The sequence below is a fragment of the Pan troglodytes genome, chromosome 4, assembly GCF_028858775.2.
Source record: "Pan troglodytes isolate AG18354 chromosome 4, NHGRI_mPanTro3-v2.0_pri, whole genome shotgun sequence".
NCBI lineage: Eukaryota > Metazoa > Chordata > Mammalia > Primates > Hominidae > Pan > Pan troglodytes.
Window position 1 is genome coordinate 87,388,991 of NC_072402.2, and position 14,833 is coordinate 87,403,823.

At 35.9% G+C, this 14,833-nt stretch overlaps 1 long non-coding RNA gene across 1 annotated transcript in view; it reads left to right on the forward strand.

Moving 5' to 3' along the window:
* The window catches only part of LOC129141706 (uncharacterized), a 32,927-nt gene extending 29,002 nt beyond the window's left edge, over positions 1-3,925 (forward strand). Inside the window, exon 2 of the long non-coding RNA XR_008544816.1 lies at positions 3,589-3,925. This is a non-coding gene — a long non-coding RNA (uncharacterized LOC129141706). The remainder of the gene's footprint in view (positions 1-3,588) is intronic.
* The last annotated feature ends 10,908 nt before the right edge of the window (positions 3,926-14,833 follow it).

Here is a 14,833-nt window from a genome sequence, read left to right on the forward strand (position 1 = left end):
CAGAGTAACAGAACAATATAATGTGTGTGAGTGTGTGCATGTGTATGTGTGTGCGAGAGAGAGAGAGAGATTTGTTGTAAGGAATTTGCTCACACAAACCAATCAAGTTCTGAGATCTGCAGTTGACAAGCTAGAGACCCCGGAAACCAATGGTGTAGTTCCAGTCTGAGTCGAGAAGCCTGAGATTCAGGAAAACTAATGCCTAGTTCCAGTTTGAATGTCAGCATAATTGAGACCCAGGAATAGCCAATATTTTAGTTTGAATCAGAAAGCAGGAAAAAATGGATGTTTCATTTCAAAGTAGTCAAGAAGAAGTTCCCTTTTACTCACGGTGGGGACAGTCATTTTGTTCTATTCAGATCGTCTGCTGATTGGATGAGGCCCACCCCCTTTAGAGGATGATCTAATTTACTCAGTCTACAGATTCAAAGGTTGATGGCATGTAGAAACACTCTAAGACACATCTGGAGTAATGTTTGTCCAAATATCATGACACCCTATGGCCCAGTCAAATTGACACATAAAAATAACCATCACAATTATGCAGTAATAAAGTTAAAGTGTGTATATTAGCATAAGTGTTTAATTTCTTTCTGATTACAGATAGTCAATGAACCTCTTAAAATATGGAAAATGTGGGTGGGGCGCAGTGGCTCATGCCTGTAATCCCAGGACTTTGGAGGCTGAGGCGGGCAGATCACGAGGTCAAGAGATGGAGACAATCCTAGCCAACATGGTGAAACCCCGTCTCTACTAAAAATAAAAAAAATTAGCTGGGTGTGGTGGTGCGCACCTGTAATCCCAGCTACCCAGGAGGCTGAGGAAGGAGAATCAATTGAACTTGGGAGGCAGAGGTTGCAGTGAGCCGAGATTGCTCACTGCACTCCAGCCTGGCGACAAAGTGAGACTCTGTCTCAATCAATCAATCAATAAGAAAAATGTGGAAATAGCAAAGAATAAATTCTACATAAAAAAGTTAAGGACCTCGAATACATGTAAAATATATATATACTATGACTAACTTCAGGAGTCATAGGAATGTCTTGAAAGGATACCTGGGTTTGATAAGAGTTTAAGGCAAAATTGAACAAGCATTCCTAAGGAAAGGCAGGCACTGAGACAAATCCAATATCGATACCAAGAAGCAGTGGCCACGGATGTAGCTTCTGGTTTATATCGTGTTATGGCCATAGTATGGAGACTAGACTGCCCCCAAATTTAGTTCAGATCTTGAGATAGATGACACCACACGCAAACCGAGAGGATACGAGAAGTTCTGTAACTCACTAGTGAGACTTCTGAGTCTGATTATAGCAAAATAAACCTAAGCTGGTCTGAAAATGGCACGAGAATGCATGGATAGAAGACTGGCATAGGTTTTTATGATGTTAAGGTGATGGAACTGGGTAGCGGCTTCCTATGCCATGACAGCAGCATGTGTGGTTTGAAATTATAACTTGTGTCAAAGAAGCACTCAGACTTTCTTACCAGCTTGCCCAGAATGAGGGATAAAAGGGTAGTGGGAGAGTTGACACTTAAAAGCTATCAGCAGCCAAATATCAAAAATTGAGGTCCTATATGATACACTGAATCTGATTAAAATGCAGGTGCCCGCATTTGGTACAATGTTCGTCAAAGAGGATGAGGTTACCGGGATTGTCACTGTGTTTAAATGACTGCGCCAGCCTCCAGACAATAAGATCTGTATTCATTGATTCATTTAACCAATATTCAGGTGACTACCACATGCAATACCACATTCTTATCTAGGCAACTTGAGTCACTGAGCTCAGTCCAGAATCTTGATGACTGAATGGAAACACCAAGGAGGTGGGTGGCTCAAGAGCACGAGAGCTCTTGTTCCGTTTTCTTGCAGTTTCTTTGTAAGCATGGAATCTTTTAATGTGTCCTGTGGTGTTTAGATTGCTCATAAACCCTAACATTAGAGTTAATTGTTGTTCAGTTTTGGTAGATTTTAGTTCCATTGGAGACTAATGAGAACACTGAAAACAAAGCAAAAATAGAAGAATAGTTATTCTATTGGCAGAAATGGCAAACCTAGTTATAAGTTATCAAAATTAGAATGTAATTAAAGTTATTCTGATAGTGACACTGAAGCTATTTATTCTCATAGTACTGTTTTATTCATGAATTTGAGCTATTGTTATTATGCAAAGCTAATATTTACACGTTTTTGTTTTGTTCTGTTTTACTTTTTCCATTATTTTTCTAGGCAAGGAATATCAAGTAATAATCATCTAGGCAATGGCATCTATTTTTTTTTCCATAGGTCTCATAGTGTTAAGATTTCCTTTATGGTCTTACTCTTATCTCTCTGTTTTGTCTCTGTGTGTGTGTGTGTGTGTGTGCGTATGTGTGTGTCTCTCTGTGTGTGTGTGTGTGTGTGTGAGAGAGAGAGAGAACTGTCTTTAAATTAGCCACACTATGACTCAATGTAACATGTTTCTCCTGTGACCCAGTGAACATAACAATAAACGTGGAGTTATCAGACAGAGGCATGACTTTTGCTCTGTACTTGCTAGCTGTTTATAGTAAGATAAATCAGTTAATAAAAAATCTAAAAAGTAGTATCTTTTTTTTTTCTGACACCACTTGCCTTTTATTTCTGGGCTACAGCATCTTCACGCGTATGAAGGATTTAGCTTAGTTGACCTTTCAGGCAACATCCAGAAGTATAGCTTAAAATACTATAAATCACTTAGACAACATGCTGGTGGGACATAAGATTTATTTAAGATAGGAAATCATTGATTTCTTCTTTCTTCTTTGCTTTTTGCTAGTGGGTCAAGCAATCACTAACCAGAATTAGAGTTTAGAAATAATATATAACACAAATTTATTATTTGGACAATAATTTATTGTTCTTGAATAAACAATATTGATTTCAAATGTATTAGATATATCAACTGTAATTAAAAACTAAAGTATTGGGTATCTGTTGATATTGAGAGAAACAGTCTGGCATAGTAAAATGTGCTTTAAAAATTAGACTAAAGAAAAACAACATATTTTCAACAGATATAAACTTGATTTTCAATCCTTGAAAGTATAAAAAATTATAACAGTGTTAATAAACTGTATTTGATTGCTTTTTAGTTGTAAAATATGCTCTATTAGAAAAAGCCTATTAAAATTATAATCCAACAAAAGTAACAACAAAAGTAATTTTTTCTAATTAATCTTTGAATTATCTTCACTGCATATTGCACTATAATTTATAGAGTATTATTTTGTATGTATGTATGTCATATTATTATGTATATATCTCTTTTGTGAGGGTTGATCCTACAACTTAACACAGGTTTCTGAAGTGAATTGTATTAGTAAATTATATATATATATATATAGAGAGAGAGAGAGAGAGAGACTATAAAGCATGAAATCAAAGTGAACTTCAGCTACTCAGTTATGTAGAAAGACAAAAAACATTATCATATAAGGATATGTTATTCATCTATCTTAGCATCAACAAAAATCCATACTTGGGGGTAGTATCACATAAAAATAAATTTAAATTTATTTTTTAAAGTTTACAAACTTATAATAATTACTATTTTATTCTTCAAGAATACATGAAGCCGGGCACGGTGGCTCACACCTGTAATCCCAGCACTTTGGAAGGCCGAGGCGGGCGGATCACCTGAGGTCAGGAGTTCAAGACCAGCCTGGGCAACATGGAGAAACCCCGTCTCTACTAAAAATACAAAAATTAGCTGGGTGTGATGGCACGAGCCTGTAATCCCAGCTACCTGGGAGGCTGAGGCATGAAAATCTCTTGAACCTGGGAGGGGAGATCGCGCCACTGCCCTCCAACTTGGGTGACAGAGCGAGGCTCCATCTCAAAAAGAAGAGTACATGAAAAGTTCTCAAATCATAAATAAAAAAAAAATTGTTTGAAAGTTTATTTACAACTAACATCTCATTTCCCCGTAAGTCTCCATTTCTCCTCATATGCACTGCAGATAACAAAACCATTGTAAACTCTATTTTTCTCCCCTTCTCACTGTGATGTTTCATAAGTAAAACCTAGATTTTCCCAGTGCAGACCTCCATTTTACTCTTGAAGACATAGGTCTGGTAACTTGTGGCTAGGAAAATGAGGAATAGAAAAATAAACATTTTGACACCTGATTGTTTGATATTTTAAACAATTGATTTTGAGAGTATTAATATTTTTAAGAAGATAGTAAAAAAATGGAATTTATGTGTGCCAAATCATTTTTGTAATCAGGCCTTCTTACACACACAGTAATATACACACATGCACTTATATACACAGTTCTAGTTTTTGTTACTGTGTTGTTTACTATGGCATTAAGATATAATCAAAATAAATGATTTGAATGTCCATGAAGAGAGATGATTGACTAAGTCACTAGTCACGGGATGCATTTTCATTACCTATTAAAAGATTTATGTTATATAAAAATAATTTATTAAAAAACCAGTAGGGACTCATTGGGGGAAAAAGTATCACCTGTATGCATAATTTGTAGATATTTGTGAGAGACTGTACCAAATTTTTACTTGAGATTTAAAATTAAGTTCATACACTTTTTAATATTTCACTTACTGTAGTTGCATGTGTTACACTGACATTTAAATTTAAACTTCCAGTAAAAAGAAAAATAAGAAAGTAAGTTAATAAATGAGTGTATGTGTTGGAAGGGAAAGGAATTTTGAGAGTAGTCTGAGCTCTCTGTTGATCTCTTGGTCTAACACAATGGAATGGGATGTGCACCCGTGGAGTAAATCTTTGGACCTACCTCACCTAGCACATATAACACATTAGGAATTAATCACAACAGTTCTGGTCCAGATAATATATCATGATCCATATTTGAATACAAAATCTTTCTTCCCATATTAGTAGGGTGTAGAATATGAGAATTGCACCAATGCCTTGAGGTTTTAGCAAATATTAATAACAAGAGGTCTGGGATTTTGGTACTTGGCACCCTAGGCTGACCTCAGCATTATCAAGGTGAGTATTTGTGCCAGTAACTCAAGTGGTTTTGAGAGCAGCAGATAAAAAACATAGTGGATATATGTAATAGCTAACAAGACTTTCGTGTGAACACATGAGGGATCTTCAAGAGGTACTGCAAAATAATTGTGTGTGTGTGTGTGTATTGCTGTGTGCTTGTTGGTGTGTGCATCACTGTTTCAGTGGAAATGAACATTTCACAATACTATGTGAGGACAAGTGTCAGTGAAATTAAGAACTATGAAGTTAATCAACACAAACCAATTTCGAACTCTCAGTGAGTAGGCCTAGGAAACATTGTTCACAAATGTAAAATTGATTTGATTGAGTTTTTACTTGAAAAAGAAATGTTGCTTTTATTATAAAATGATTCTGTTCAATATAAAAGAGAAAGGAAGTGAATTCCTTTACACATTGAAAAATTTTAGTTATTACTATTTACCTGGCACTTAATTCCTTAATCTCTAAGTTATTACTACATTGATTTAAAAATTATTATACAATTGTGTAGATTTTAGAAATTCTTCAACTTTGAAATATAGGAAATTCATCAATGGAAAAGCCCAGAGCTGATAGAAATTTTCATTAGAATCAACCTTATTTAATTTCTATTTGAGTTTCTACTATTTGCTTTGCACTGAGTTGGGAGCTCATTATCCACTAGAATGCACCAGACAGGGTAGGCTGTTATACAAACTGGAAAACAGCACCATCAGCGTTCACGGGGAGATCCCAGCAAAGTGTGTGAGGTCAGGAAAGACTACTTTCAGGAATGGCCTTTGAGATGAGGCATGAGTGATGGGCAATTGTGGAGGAAGAGTGCTCCAGGTAAATGAACTATCATTTGAGAAACACAAAGGAATAAAAAATGTGTGAGGCACAGGGAGAGGCAAGGATAAAAACAAGGAACAAGGAAGAAGAACCTTGGGTCATGGAGGCCATACTGAAGTCACTGTTCTCCTTCATAAAAGCAAAATACAGACCCTGAAGAGAGGGAGAGAGAGAGAGAAACTGTGTATGTGTATATGTGTGTGTGTGTGTGTGTGTGACAGAGAGAGAGAAAGAGAGCGTGTGTATGACATAGAGAGAGAGAGAGAGAGACAGAGAGACAGAGAAATTGAAATATAATACATAGTGTATTATAGGTTTTCGACTGTAATTTTCCCAAGCATCTCTTCGAGCTGCTGGGGAAATACGTACAAAAGTTTGTCCCAAGAGAGAGAAAAAAAAGTTTCTGTGTGAGGAAAAAGAATTTAAAAACCACACAAACACCATACACAGGGTAAGTGATACAAGAATGATGATTCTTTTAATGACCAACATAAGTAAAGATAAAGAGATTATACGAAATACAGGAAAGTATCTAGTATTGTAGTCAGAGAGAAAACTGCATGAAATATGTATTTCATAGTTCTATTGTTTAAATACATCTTATCTATGTGATTTAGAAATAAGCATTTAAACTACAGTGTAACAACTTGCGAGTTATTTTGGTCTTGAGGGTGCATGTGTCTTAAGAAGTTGCCAGTGTTATGCATTCCATTTTACTGCTTGTGAGGCTTAGAGCAAATTATCACATTTGCTTAGAGCAAATTGATTTTTTCATTCATATTAATAGTATCTATTTAATAAATTTTATTTAATGATTAGACATATTTTAAGAAAAATGCACATTACATAGGAGGCACTTGGTGTATGTCAGGTGCTACTAATGCTTTATTAATTAAAAAAATATTTTTCCTAGTACTGTCTTGATCTGAGTGGTATAATTACTTCTTATGCATAAACATACAGAATGAAAATTTTGCAGAGATATTATCATTTTATCCCACTACTTTTCCTTACATGTTTTATAAAACTGTATAAAATATTTATTTTATCACTCTACTGTTTAAATACATCTTATCTATGTGAATTATGAATATGCATTTAAACTAAACACTGTAACAACTTGTAAATCATTTTGGTCTTCAGGGCACATGTGTCTTAAGAAGTTGCCAAAAAAATGCATAAGGCTTTTCTGGCATCTCAGGTGAAATTAGGAATATTTAATTACATGTCATTGAACATTAACAAAATAATGTAAAGATACGCCATGCAAAATGCACTTAAATTGTATTCTTGCTTTATATAGAACACAATATCCAAATAGGGAAAACTGCTTACATTAACCAAGTAACTAGCATTCATGTATCATAACATTTATTTTTCCTATTTATTGTTTGGAATTAGAAGTTTTCTCATAGTATAAAAATGTTAAATCATAGTCACTTTGCTTTTGCATGTGGAAACATAATCAGAATCTCTAACTACCAACAAAGATCAAAAGTGCCATTTTCTCTCAAGCCTACATATGTTTGTAAGGAAGGAATTTTCGTGAAGACATGAATTTTACTTTTATGATTATCACTTGCTGTATAAGAAACTATTCATATATTTGTTGTCTGCATAAATGTCTTCTTTTGAGAAGTGTCTGTTCATATCTTTTGCCCACTTTTTGATAGGGTTGTTTTTTTCTTGTAAATTTGCTTAAGTTCTTTATAGAGTCTGGATATTAGCCCTTTGTCAGATGGATAGACTGCAAAAATTTTCTCCCATTCTGTAGATTACCTGTTCACTTTGATGACAGTTGGGTTTTTTTTGTTTTTTGTTTTGTTTTTGTTTTTTTTTTTTTTTGGCTGTGCAGAAGCTCTTTAGTTTAATTAGATCCCATTTGTCCATTTTGCTTTTGTTGCCATTGCTTTTGGTGTTTTAGTCATGAAGTCTTTGCCCATGCCTATGTCCTGAATGGTATTGCCTAGGTTTTCTTCTAGGGTTTTTATGGTTTTAGGTCTTACGTTTAAGTCTTGAATCCATCTTGAGTTAATTTTTGTATAAGGTGTAAGGAAGGGATCAAGTTTAAGCTTTCTGCATATGACTAGCCAGTTCCCAACCATTTATTAAATAGGGAATCCTTTCCCCATTGCTTGTTTTTGTCAGTTTTGTCAAAGGTTAGATGGTTGTAGATGTGTGGTGTTATTTCTGAGGTCTCTTTTCTGTTCCATTGGTCTGTATATCTGTTTTGTTACTAGCACTATGCTGTTTTGATTACTGTAGCCCTGTAGTATAGTTTGAAGTCAGGTAGTGTAATGCCTCCAGCTTTGTTCTTTTTGCTTAGGATTGTCTTGGCTGTGTGGGCTCTTTTCTAGTTCCATATGAAACTTAAAGTAGTTTTTTCCCAATTCTGTGAAGAACATTAATGGTAGTTTGATGGGGATAGCAATGAATTTTCACAATATTTATTCTTCTTAACCATAAGCATGGAATGTTTTTTTCATTTGTTTGTGTCCTCTCTTATTTCTTTGAGCAGTGGTTTGTAATTGTCCTTGAAGAGGTCCTTCAGATCCCTTGTAAGTTGTATTTCTAGCTATTTTATTCTCTTTGTAGAAATTTTGAATGGGAGTTCACTCATGATGTGGCTGGTCATTACAGAAATGCAAATCAAAACAATAATGAGATACCATCTCATGCCAGTTGGAATGATGATCTTAAAAAGTCAGGAAACAACAGATGCTGGAGAAGATGTGGAGAAATAGGAATGCTTTTACCCTGTTGGTGGGAGTGTAAATTAGTTCAACCATTGTGGAAGACAGTGTGGTGATTCCTCAAGGATCTAGAACCAGAAATACCATTTGACCCAGCAATCCCATTAATGGGTATATACCCAAAGGATTATAAATCATTCTACTATAAAGACACATGCACACATATGTTTATTGCAGCACTGTTCACAATAGCAAAGACTTGAAACCAACCCAAATGTCCATCACTGATAGACTGGATTAAGAAAATGTGGCACAGATACACCATGGAATACTATGCAGCCATAAAAAAGGATGAGTTCATGTCCTTTGCAGGGACATGGATGAAGCTGGAAACTATCATTCCCAGCAAACTAACACAAGAATAGAAAACCAAACACCCCATGTTCTCACTCATTGGTGGGAGCTGAACAATGAGAACACATGGACACAGGGAGAGGATCATTACACTCCAGGGCCTGTGGGCGCTAGGGGGTTAAGGGAGGGATAACATTAGGAAAAATACCTAATGTAGGTGGCAGGTTGATGGTGGCAGCAAACCACCATGGCACATATATACCTCTGTAACAAACCTGCACGTTCTGCACATGTAACCCATAACTTAAAGTAGAAAAAAAAAAAAAGTCAAAAAATAAAAGATGCTGGAGAGGTTGTGGAGAAAAGAGAACACTTATACAGTCTTGGCAGGTGTGTAAATAAGTTCAACCATTGTGGGAAGAAATGTGGTGCTTCTTCAAAGAGCTAAAAACAGAAATTTGACACAACAATCCTATTATTGGGTCTACACTCAAAACAATATAAATCATTCTACTATAAAGACATACACATGAATATTCATTGCAGCACTCTTTACACTAGCAATGACAAGGAATCAACCCAAATGCTCATCAATGACAGACTGGATAAAGAAAATGTGTACATATACACCATGGAATAATGTACACTATGTAGCCATAAAAAGGAATAAGAGGCCAGGTGCAATGGCTCACGCCTGTAATCCCAGCACTTTGGGAGGCCGAGGTGGGTGGATCACGAGGTCAGGGGTTCGAGACCAGCCTGACCAACATGGTGAAGCCCCATCTCTACTAAAAACACAAAAATTAGCCGGGCGTGTTGGCAGGTGGCTGTAATCCCAGCTACTCAGGAGGCTGAGACAAGAGAATCCCTTGAACCCAGGAGGCGGAGGTTGCAGTGAGCCAAGATCATGCCATTGCACTCCAGCCTGGGCCATAGAGCAAGACTCCGTCTCCAAAAAAAAAAAAAAAAGAAGGAATAAGAACAAGAGTATGTCTTTTATTGAAACATGGATGGAACTGGAGGCTATTATCCTTAGCAAGCTAACACAGGAACAGAAAAACAAATACTGCATATCTTCACTTAGAAGTGGGAGCTAAATGATAAGAACACATGGACACAAAGAAGGGAATGACAGACACTGGCGCCTACTGGAGGTTGGAGGGTGACAAGAGGGAGAGGAACAGAAAAGGATAACTATTGGGTACTAGACTTAGTGCCTGGGTGACAAAATAATCTGGGCAACAAACCCCCAAGGCATGAGTTTGCCTATATAGCAAAACTGCATTTGTTTAAAGATTAAAAAAATACTTTTTTTCTGTAATTTGTAGCATGTGTTAGCTTATATAGTGGATAATTTTCAAAAAAATTCTCTACCAAAAAAAAAAAAAAGAAGCTACTTTATTACTTAGTCGCCTCAAATAGATATTTCACTGTACTCTTTCTTTTGTGGGCCATTGATTAAGCTCTGCTGGGCACCTTATACTGTTCCGTGGATTCTCAACAAGGAAGGTCTACTGGTCCCTGAGGATCTACATTCAAGTTGACTACGGCTGGCAACTGTTTGCTGGATTGACTCTTCCAGTTGGCAGGGGGGAGGTTCCTCTCCATAGGGGTTTCTCTATAGGCTGCTTGTGCTTTCTCACAGCATGATGGCTGGACTCCAGGAGACAGAACTGGGCCTGGAAACTAGCACAGAGTCACTTCTGCCATAAAATTCTCACAGCAGTCCAAAACTCTGATCAGATTCAAGAGGAGGTAAGTAGACCTCACCTCAATAGGTTAACAGTGCCAAAAAGATAAGTGCCTATCTTTAATCCACCACAAGTAATAAATACCATCACTGTGAAAATACCCTCATGTGAAAGTTCATGGCAATTCACAGTTATTTGAAATAACTTGCGTGATAAATATAGATCTAAAAATAAATTACTTTGAGGAAAGCAAAATAGATTTTTCTTACTGACAATGTAATGATAAAATGGAACTCAAGTCTATAGTTAATGTTTGGATTCAAACAGTCAAGATATTTACCTGTCTTACTAATGCCATACTCTTTGCATTTTGAGATTCAGGCTCAGGAAGTAATTATATCCTCACCATTGGAATTGCCCTGAAAGGTCTAGACTTTGTCTTAGATAACAGTAATATTGCAAGTCAGAATATTGGTAGAGGGTGTGTCTATGATTGAATTTCCCAGAAGCAAAGATCTGTGTGAAATGTGTCTGTTACAAAGGTGGGATATATAATGCTTTGGGAGCGAAGGTGATATGAGAAGAGACAGAAAAATAATGGCTAATGTAAGTGACTTTGTGAAAACAGCTACCACTGTGGGTGATTGAAGCTTAACTTTGTTGAGAAAATTCTTTAAGTCAGTTTAGAATATACATCTCAGAATTACTCCCTGCCACAAGGGAGAGCTACTGGGGTATGTATACAACTATTATCATCAGTCATTGGTTGAAAGTTGCTTCCTGGTTTCCCTGGAAACCAGGGAGTATTGCCCTGCTAAGAAGCATTGCCCTGCTACTTCCAGTCTAATTTGAATGACCAAGCGTGCTACTGAAACCAGATAAATCTTAAGTCAAAGAGACCACATGTTTGCTGCCATAAGTTACTGCAGTATGCACTGAAGTACTACATTAAAGAAATACCTGCTACAAAGCAATGTATAAAGAGAGAAAGGTACATCTATGTTTAAAAGATGTATCATTACAATCCTTATTTCATGTTACAGCTGTCATTATAAAGAATTAGTATGTGATAGTTTTAAGCTATATATGAAAAAATTTAATGGTCTACAATTGTTTAAAGTAAAAAGCAATCTTTAGTATTAGATATTCATTTACTTATAATTTAATTTTACTTTTTATATGAATTCTCTGAACTTTGTATAGATTTTGGGTAGCTTAATTGGAAATAATTAAATATTTTACAAAAACGTGCCAATTTTCAAAAACACTTATGTTTTTTGCCTTCCTTTTCTCTCTATATATGGTTAAGTAATAAAAGCTGCTTGATTGACATCTTGGATATAAGCAGTATAATTAGCTTTCATGCTCAATACACATATATCCTCAAAAACTAAGGGCATACTCTAAAGCAAAATTTTAATATGATGCTTTAATATATTCCTAAAAGTAATCAAACATTTGTGGGTTCACATCACGCTATGTTCATATTTTTAGGGTTTGCCTTCAAAGTTTTTAATCTAAAACACAGAAATTTTTATAGTTTAAAGTATGTTGGTTATTTTAATATTAAAAAATGGCTGGGAAAAAATGGACCCTGTAATTTGGAATGGAGATGTGTGGGAGGACCCCAATGAATGGAGGACCCCAAAGTATGTTGGTTATTTTAATATTAAACTCAGCTTTAATTTTATTTTAAATAAAATATACAGATCAGCATGCAATTCCAAATTATTTAAAATGTTTTATCTGTTACTGTTTGACTTAATACATTTATTTTATAGGTTAGGGAAAACATCCTGAATGCCACTGTGAACACTCTTGTTGACTTCTCTCAGATTTTCTCATTGTTACATAAAGGGATGTATTGTTACATGAAGTTCTTTCAGCCTTCGTTAAAATTCTCTAGAAGCATTCTGTATTAGGACTACAATCAGCAGTCATGGTTTGTATGCTTAATAATCATTTCACTGGGTTTACTTTTTAATATCCCTAGGGTATTAATCTTTTGAAAACTCACTTGCAGTGGAGATGATTCCATTGTAAAATGTTTCTTCATTCCCAATAGCACAATATAGTAAGTAGTAGGTCTATTTTCATGCTGTATCAACTAATTTGCAATCATAGCAGATCTTAAGATTTCTTCTTCCAAGATGTCTTAACCTGCCAGGGGTTATATTCATTCAATTAATGTTTGCTGTGTGAATTAATTCCATTGTGGTTTTGCTCACTCCTATTTTACTAAAAGTCTCCTTGAACCAGAGTGTCATGTTGTTTGTTTCTTGACATCTAATGAGAGGTCAGAGGAAATGATTTCTGAGATATCTTCTTAACCTTTCAAAGTCCAACATATTTTATGCTACTGTCTCAAACTAATTTTTTTAACCAAGGCATTAAATTGAAAATACCACAGAGGGTTATTATGAAAATATTTACTTTTCTCAAAACATGTGAAAATATGATGTTTTAAACTTTGTGGGAAAGGTGTTGTTTACAGCAGGATTGAGAGGAAAGCAATTAGATTTTTAATCCTGCTCTCTCACTCCCTTTATGAAACTGGAAAATTTATTTAAAAATTTTGTGCCTCAGTTTCTTCATCAGCAAAACTGTTAACACATACAACTATGTGTATGTACATGTATGTTTATAATCAGTCACACTAAATAATGCACCTATGAATGCAGGATTTATTTATTAATTATTTCACAGTTTACAAGAATATGTAATTCATTCAAAATTATTACAAATGAAAAATAATTCATATAGACACAGGATCATATAGTCTGACATAAATTGACAACAGATGTGAAGATATTGTTGATGCTTGGTTCTGACAATGGACAAAGCAAAGCTAAAGTTAAATCTAATCTTAGATTATTTCATGTTGCTGTGCTTTCAAAGGCAAAGCAGGGGAAGTCATGCCACATGGCAAGAGCTAAAGCAAGACAGAGAAAGGGAAGGTCCAGACTCCTTAAACCACCAGATTTCACATGAGCTAACTGAGCAAGGACTCACTCCTTATCTTCGGGATAGGACTAAGGCATTCATGAGGGACCAGTTGTCATGACCCAAACACCTCCCACTAAGCCCACTGCCAAATTGGAGGTCACATTGCAATGTAAAATTTGAAAGGGACAAAACATCCAAACCCATCTCATTAATATCCATACCCATTCTGTTCTTCAGACATCTGCTGATGTAAATTAGAAAATTCAAGCAGTTCTTTTGGAGCATAGACCTGCTCGTGGGTAGCGCTCTTAGCCACACTTCCAGGGGCCTGCTGGGACTTGAGTCTAGTTACAGGTCTAGAAGCAAAGAAGGATGATGGGGGTGGTCCCTGAGGAGAATCAGCATTGACTTGTCTGGCAACTGTCTCAGCAGAAGCTATTACTATTTCCTCAGGCAATGCAGGGTTAATATCCTCAGAAAAAGGTGGAAAAGCTGATACCATTCTGGGTCAGGGAGGGGATGTTGCCATCATGGAATGTAGAGAGGTCTCTTCCTCTGGCAAAATTAGCTCATCAGAATTTAGGAGCTCTGTGTCCCCAGCTTCATCAGGGTCCTCCCATATATCTCCATTCCAAATTACAGGGTCCATTTTTTTTCCCAGCCAATGCTCTCACTTTAACAGTAAACACTCAGCAAGGCTGAGAGTTCACCAATTGTTGTTAGCCAGCCACTCACAGATAAGAGCTTGTGTTTGATTTTTCAGAAATTTAAACCCTTTGTCTACAGAAGAGAAGATTCTCACTGGGCACCCTTAGAAACTTTTAGGCTAGGTATGTGCCTCTGCAGCAAGGAGTTAGAATCCCTTAGTTCATCTTTTTCTTTCTTCACTTTGTCCAGTGAACTTAGGACCAACCAACTTCATTATTTCTTGGTTTTCCACAAATGTTCAAAAGTATCACGTATAGAGTCACTAAATTCCTTTTTTCTCAGTAGTAGTGAACCAAAAGTATCACATGCATTTATTTTGCATAACTCTAAAAACAGCTCAAGCTAGGGACTGTCAATGTTCTCTGTACTATTAGAAGCAGAGTCCTTAGAGTTTTTAGGTTTAGTCAAATTAGAGAGCCAACTTCTAAAACCCAAAACCAACTAAGGAAATTCATCCTTAAACTTCTATTTCCCTAGAACCTCTATAAGCCAGTTCCTCATATCAAAATCTGTATTAGTCACAGTTCTCCAGAGAGGCAGACACAATAGGATGTACACACACACACACACACATATATATATGTTTATTAGGTAATAGATTT